Raw genomic sequence first — 295 nt, 5'->3', positions numbered from 1 at the left:
CCCATGGGTGGGCTGTTGCCCCTTTCAGACGCCTTTTCCTTTTAGCCTGTCCCCGCAAGGGCCACTGACTAACTTGGCACGGCACAAACCAGGTCTCCAGAGGTACTCGGCCACTCAGTTCCCAGTGGAAGGCCACAGGGGCCGGTCACATCTCGGCTGTCAGGAGGCCGAGGCCTCGCTGGTGCTCACTCCGCAGGGCTGTGCGGGAAGCGCGAAGGGGCTCGGCCCGGCCGAGAGGGCCGCAGCACCCCCCCCATCCCCCACGCCACACACACGGAAGCTCGCGGGGAGCGAT

This window comes from Mesitornis unicolor, unplaced genomic scaffold (assembly GCF_000695765.1).
Source record: "Mesitornis unicolor isolate BGI_N332 unplaced genomic scaffold, ASM69576v1 scaffold12015, whole genome shotgun sequence".
Taxonomy (NCBI): Eukaryota; Metazoa; Chordata; class Aves; order Mesitornithiformes; family Mesitornithidae; genus Mesitornis; species Mesitornis unicolor.
This window is presented reverse-complemented; position numbering follows the sequence as displayed.